The sequence below is a fragment of the Dasypus novemcinctus genome, chromosome 12 (genome assembly GCF_030445035.2).
Source record: "Dasypus novemcinctus isolate mDasNov1 chromosome 12, mDasNov1.1.hap2, whole genome shotgun sequence".
Classification (NCBI taxonomy): Eukaryota; Metazoa; Chordata; class Mammalia; order Cingulata; family Dasypodidae; genus Dasypus; species Dasypus novemcinctus.
The window spans coordinates 78,943,498-78,949,457 of record NC_080684.1 but is presented as its reverse complement, the minus strand read 5'-3'; positions in this window follow the sequence as shown (position 1 = coordinate 78,949,457).

Below are 5,960 nucleotides of genomic sequence, written 5' to 3'. Positions count from 1 at the left end.
CTAAAATCATAAAAAAAGAGACAACGAGGTGTGTTGTGCTTTTTTTTTTAATTAGAGAAGTTATGCGCTTACAAAACAATTATGCATAATGTGCAAAACTCCCGTACATCACCCCTTCACCAACATATTTTGTTGTTGTGGAACATTTGTTACAGATTACGAAGGAACATGATTCAGACTGTTACCACTAACTATGGTCCTTAGTGTACACTAGGTATATTTTTTCCTACATCCCTTATTATTAACACTATATATTAGTATTGTACATTTGTCATTGTTCATGAGAGAACGCTCTCATATTTGTACTGTCAACCACAGTCCATCTTCTGCCACATAGTTCACTGTACTATACAGTACCATATGATATGACTTTCGGTAAAAGAACATCACCACCACCTATGGTCTTGCCAAAGGGATTGACCCTGAATCTACTCAAGCTCAAGGGGTCATTTTCCAGGAAATATAAAGGACAGAGGGACATTTATCTGCACCATGAGTGCACAGATAACAAAATCCAGACTAGGGGAAACTCGACAGGACAAATGTCCCAGGTTCTTCAACAGAAAAATTTCAGGAAAAGAAGCAATGGAGGGGGAACCTGTAGATTAGAAGAGACTTAAACAACATACGGAATTATTTTTAAATGAGTAAGACTACTGTATCTAGAAGTGCATACTTGAGCAATAAAACTATAGGAGTGGGAAAGTGTGGGAGGGGGAGAGAGTGGGGCATATGGGAATCCCTTATATTTTTTTCTGTAACATTTATGTAAAATAAATCTTCTTTAAAAATAAAAAAAATAATTATTACAAAAACCGTAGGGAAGTTTCAGTATGTTTGTAGGGAAATTACTATTATAAAAGTCACAATAATGGTTATTTTTGTGAGGAGGAAATAAGGGGAGATTGGGATAGGGCACAAGAGAGGCTTTTGGGTTATCTGACCAGGTTTTATTTATGACTTTCTTGGTGGTTCCAAAATTGTTGTCTTAAGAACTCATTAAGTTATGTTTTGTGTGTGTGCTTTGTATCTGTGTTTTATTTAAAAATAAAATGAAATAAAAAGGTTTAACAATTATCTGAGGAAGTATAAAACCTCTTAATTCTCGAACCCAACTTCAGAGATGAAAACCATTAACATTTTGGCATATATTTTTCCAGGCTTTTAAATGCATATATGATTTGTAGGATATGTATGTTTTATCTAAATGAGATTATACTTCACGTGCAATTTTGAAATCAGTCCTTTCACTGAGTATTCTTTCCATGTCAAATTACAAAGAGTTGCCTTATTCTTTTATGATAAAGAGTAATTATTTTTAAATAAAAATGTTTCTTACCAAAAATTCAGTCAATACAGAAAAGTACAAAGAAAAACAACACATTCTTCAAAACTTCACCATCCAGAAATATTCAGAATTAACATAATACAAGAACTCTCTATTATATAAAGTCAGAAGATTGGAGGGTAAAGAAGAGGAGAGAAAACGAATAATTTTATGAGAATATGTAACTTTAAATAGAAATTGTTAAATTTAATTTTGCTTTAGTTAATTTTTACAGAAGGTAAAAAACTAAAACTAAACGTCGGGAAGCGGACTTGGCCCAGTGGATAGGGCGTCTCCCTACCACATGGGAGGTCCGCGCTTCAAGCCCCGGGCCTCCTTGAACCCTGTGGAGCTGGCCCATGCGCAGTGCTGATGCGCAAGAAGTGCCCTGCCACACAGGGGTGTCCCCCGTGTAGGGGAGTCCTACGCGCGCAAGGAGTGCGCCCCGTAAGGAGAGCCGCCCAGCGTGAAAGGAAGTTCAGCCTGCGCAGGAATGGCGCCGCACACATGCAGAGCTGACACAAGATGACACAACAACAACAAAAATGAAAAGTAAAATTAAATGTAAACTGAAATAATTAAAAAGTTTTATATAACTTTTTTTCCCACTATGGAAGATAATTATTTTCTAAGACATCCCTGAGGTTAAGAAAAAAACTAGGAAATCATTAAGAGGTTGAAGTAATGATGTTTCTTTTGATTTATGTTTCAAATTTAGGGGATCTCAATCGGGTCCCTGAAGGTAAGAGATGAGTTAATTAGGGCTCATATTTCCTCTCACTCCCCTTCTCCCACCTCCTGATTTTTAAAACCTTTCTATTATATTTACTCTGTCAGGATTTGTAACACATTTTGTACCACAGCTAGAATCCCATCAGTTGTTTGGTCTTAGTTCTGTATTTATATAGCTTTCATGCTTATCAGCACTTAATTTAACCCTTCCTTGGTGTCTTCCATTCCTGAATTACTTTAAAAAGAAATTCATCTCCTGGTCCTGGTTGGCTGGATTTTTTAAAAAAGAAAAGCCCATGGATGTTATACTCCCTGAGTTCTTTCATGCTTGATAATATCTGCCTGTGGTTAGGTGTAATATTCTTAGGTCAAATTTTTTTCTCTTCAAGCTGTGTAGACATTGCTTCATTGTCTTCTGGCAATGAGAGTTGTTTGGAAATGTTTGTACCCAGTTTGATTCTACATCTACCCCACCCCCTACCCCATGGATGGTTTGCCTTTTATGCTGAAATAATTATTTTCCCTTGAAGATCATTAGCTTACTCGGGCTATGTCTTGATACTTGTTCAAAGTGGGATTTTTCCTGGCATACAGTATAAATTTTCCTCTGAAGATTCAGTTCTTTCTTCATTTTGGGAAAAAGCTCCCGAATGCATATTTTGTTTATTTGATTCTCTACACCAATTAGGGACACAAATTATCTTTATGTTTGATTATCTCTTGGTTCTTTTATTTTCTTCTTATTATCTTTTGCCTAATTGTTCTATTCCCTCTGTGTTTTCCCTTTATTTACCATGATTATCTCAAGCCTTTTATCATGCCATTAATTCAATTTGTAATCATGTCTTTCCCATTACTTAGCATTTCTAAATTATATTTTAGATCTATAATGACATTGTTTCAGTTCTTGATTCATTTCCTTAGCTCTGAAATCTTTTTTACTCTCCCTCTGTCATCTTATCACCTTGATTTTAAGGTCTTGTTTTCTTGGGGTCCTACTCTTATTAAGTAGTATAAAATGCCCCCTAGGGATTTCCTGTGTCTTGTTATGTTTCTTTTCAGAATGGTTTCTTCATAGTTCACTCGTCTGCCTTCCTCCCCATTCATCCCTTTTTTGACTGTACCGCATGTACATGGTTACCATGTAATTTCTTGGTTTTTTTTTAAGATTTATTTTATTTATTCCCCCCCCCCCCCAGTTGTCTGTTCTCTATATCCATTTGCTGCATGTTCTTGTCCACTTCTGCTGTTCTCAGTGGCGTGGTTAGGTCATCTTGCTGTGTCAGCTCTCCGTGTGTGCGGCGCCATTCCTGGGCAGGCTGCACTTTCTTTGGCGCTGGGCAGCTCACCTTACGGGGTACACTCATTGTGTGTGGGACTCCCGTATGCGGGGGACACCCCTGCGTGGCAGGGCACTCCTTGTGCGCATCAGCCAGCTCCACACGGGTCAAGGAGGCCCGGGATTTGAACTGCAGACCTCCCATGTGGTAGGCGGACGCCCTAACCACTGGGCCAAGTCTGCTTCCCTGTAATTTCTTTTCTTTTTTTTTTTTTTTTAAAGATTTATTTTCATTTATTTAATTCCCCTCCCCTCCCCTGGTTGTCTGTTTTCTGTGTCTTTTTGCTGCGTCTTGTTTCTTTGTCTGCTGCTGTTGTCGTCAGCGGCACGGGAAGTGTGGGCGGCGCCATTCCTCGGCAGACTGCTCCCTCCTTCGCGCTGGGCGGCTCTCCTTACGGGTGCACTCCTTGCGCGTGGGGCTCCCCTACGCGGGGGACACCCCTGCGTGGCAGGGCACTCCTTGTGCGCATCAGCCAGCTCCACACGGGTCAAGGAGGCCCGGGATTTGAACTGCAGACCTCCCATGTGGTAGGCGGACGCCCTAACCACTGGGCCAAGTCTGCTTCCCTGTAATTTATTTTCTTTTTTTTTTTTTTTTAAAGATTTATTTTCATTTATTTAATTCCCCTCCCCTCCCCTGGTTGTCTGTTTTCTGTGTCTTTTTGCTGCGTCTTGTTTCTTTGTCTGCTGCTGTTGTCGTCAGCGGCACGGGAAGTGTGGGCGGCGCCATTCCTCGGCAGACTGCTCCCTCCTTCGCGCTGGGCGGCTCTCCTTACGGGTGCACTCCTTGCGCGTGGGGCTCCCCTACGCGGGGGACACCCCTGCATGGCAGGGCACTCCTTGCGCGCATCAGCACTGCGCATGGGCCAGCTCCACACGGGTCAAGGAGGCCCGGGGCTTGAACCGCGGACCTCCCATATGGTAGACAGATGCCCTAACCACTGGGCCAAAGTCGGTTTCCCCTGTAATTTATTTTCATCTCCCTCTCGTTTAATAGTGACAGCTCTGACGAGATCTTTTTGTAAATGCAATATAGTGTGGATGAAGTTTCCTTGGGCCCCTTCCCATATTATCTAGGACCAATTTCTTGTCCTCTCTAAGCTATAAGTTTTGTTCATTACATTAGATATTAAGTAAAGGAGAATCTGTGATCCTGTTTCACTCTATCTTTACCCTGAAATCTTAGGTTGAGCTTTCTAAAATGCAAATTTTTATCCTGTCATATTTTGCTTTAAACTGTTCAGAGGTTTCTTGTTAATTTTTAGGAAAAATGTCTATTTTACCCATTTTCCTCCCTTCATTCTGGTTTCCTATCATCCTCTACCTCATTTGTTAATTAATCACAGGAAGGTTTGTGTTATTTTGGCAGAATTTTTATGGTTTTATTTAATACAAATAAAACTTGCAAATTAGCTGTCTATTCATTTGCTGCACAGCTGGGCATTGGGATTAGTGACTGTTGGTTAGCCGAGCTGCTCTTTTCACGATGGCTCTGTGGTTCTTGGAAGAAATGGGCGCAATCTCAAAACAGGAAGATTTGTTGCACATCAGCAGCACTTCAGTATCTTGACATTGTAGACCAGGAACTTTCGGAAGCCACTGGGCAGCATGTGCTTTTATTTTTTCTGGTTGCTTTCATAATCAGTTTTGGGCATCTGGATTTGACTCTGAAATAACCTCCAGACCCCTGTCAATGCGTTTGGGCTTCCACCAGTTATACTTAATTTTGACATATTGGTCTGACAAGGTCCAGATGAACTTCTTAATCTTTCTGATGATCTTGGGCTTCATAAGGGGTTTGGGGGTAGCCATAATGCTGGGGAGGAGACGGCTGACACCATCTTAGGCAGCAGGGAGGAAGAAAGAGCTACAGAGGGCTTTTTGCTGAACCTGGAATCCTTCTCAACACAGGGCTTCAGACAATCTGTTGGCCTCTGGACTTCAGTTAACTCCTATTTATCCTTCAAAACGCAACCAGCGTTCACTTCTCTGAGAGGCTTTCCCAGAATACCCCCCTTTTGTGCTTTTCTCTTAGTATTTATCATACTTAATTGTAATTTCTTTTTGCAGCATAGGGTAATGGGCTTAGGAGCCAGACAATCTGAGTTTAGAATGTGGCTCTGCCACTTGCTACCTATATGACTTTGTGGGATGTTATGTAGTTTTCTGTGCCTGTTTTCTTATCTGCATAACAGAGATAATAATAGTAGCCCATAAAGTTATGAGAACTAAAGTGAATGCATGTAAAGCTTTCTTCAATGACCACCTGCTCAATAAATGTTGCATCATGTTTTTATTAAAAGATGTCTTCACTGATAGCAATAATGGCTCCATACCACCCAGGGCCCCTTCCCGACAACCCAGGAGTTGTCTGTGGGGCTAAAATATGCTCCTCATCACAGGATGATGTTTTCTCTATCTGTAATACATTTAACTGCATACAGTGTAAATTCATGATTTTATCTTTCCGCCTTTGGCAGTGGATGTCCAACTGTTTCTCTCATTGTTTCTATAACCACCAACTTAGTCCTGGCCTTATCACCTCATCAGCACCAATTTGTG